Source organism: Fukomys damarensis, unplaced genomic scaffold (genome assembly GCF_012274545.1).
Source record: "Fukomys damarensis isolate Sample0158 unplaced genomic scaffold, DMR_v1.0_HiC HiC_scaffold_34, whole genome shotgun sequence".
NCBI lineage: Eukaryota > Metazoa > Chordata > Mammalia > Rodentia > Bathyergidae > Fukomys > Fukomys damarensis.
In genome coordinates, this window is record NW_022900946.1 from 11,075,687 (window position 1) to 11,076,442 (window position 756).

Consider the following 756-nt stretch of genomic DNA (forward strand, 5'->3'; position numbering starts at 1 on the left):
TCGCGAGACTTCGCTCCGCTCCGCGCTCCCCCGCCCTCTCCGCGGTACGCGCGGACCCCGGCCTAGAAGTGGCTGGGCTCGCTGAGAAGTCACCTACCCCATTCATGGGTCCGGCCTGCTGGTCCTCGCTACTTGCCTCCCTGGTTCCATCCCAGCCTCTGCGTCCATTCCATCCAACACCCGTGAATGCGAAGGGTTACACCCCAGGTGCGGGGCAATCGCCTCCCTCTCACCTGGCCGGCCCGCCGCGCATGCGCGTGCCTGGGGTCCTGGAGCCCAGGACTTCTGCAAGGACTCTGACCCCCTTAACAACAATCCTAGCGGCCAGTCCTCAGGTGCTAACTGCATGTTGAGTACTTTATCAGCTCCATTTGAGTCTTCAGTTTATCCTTTTAAAAAGTGTATGTTACCCTCGCAAAGGCTGCCGGCGTGGTGAGGTGAAGTTCCTGGCTATGGTCACAGCTGGGAAGTGGCAGCGCCGGCCTTCGAATCCAGTTATCCGTGTGATGGCCACAACAAAGCCACCTCCACGACAACCCCTAGCCTCTGTCCCTCTGCCTGTGGGTGCTGCAACTGAAACCCTTTCCTCACTTGTCCCAAAGCCAACCCAGGTGACCAGAGGCATCCCTACGCGGCCATTTGCGGTAATCCCAGGGGAGCCCATGACAATAAAGCGCTTCTCTCTCATTGCTTAAACTTCCTCAGGCTTTCCTGTTCAAGACCCTGTGTGACTGCATTTGATTTGTTGTCGCCTTA

General features: G+C 58.2%; 1 protein-coding gene across 1 annotated transcript in view; it reads right to left on the reverse strand.

The window, feature by feature from the left end:
• Nucleotides 1-276, reverse strand: part of Mrtfb (myocardin related transcription factor B) — a 168,719-nt gene extending 168,443 nt beyond the window's left edge. The window contains exon 1 of the mRNA XM_010610018.3: nucleotides 98-276. The gene's annotated coding sequence lies outside the window, so the exon portion shown is untranslated. The remainder of the gene's footprint in view (nucleotides 1-97) is intronic.
• Between the last annotated feature and the right edge of the window lie 480 nt (nucleotides 277-756).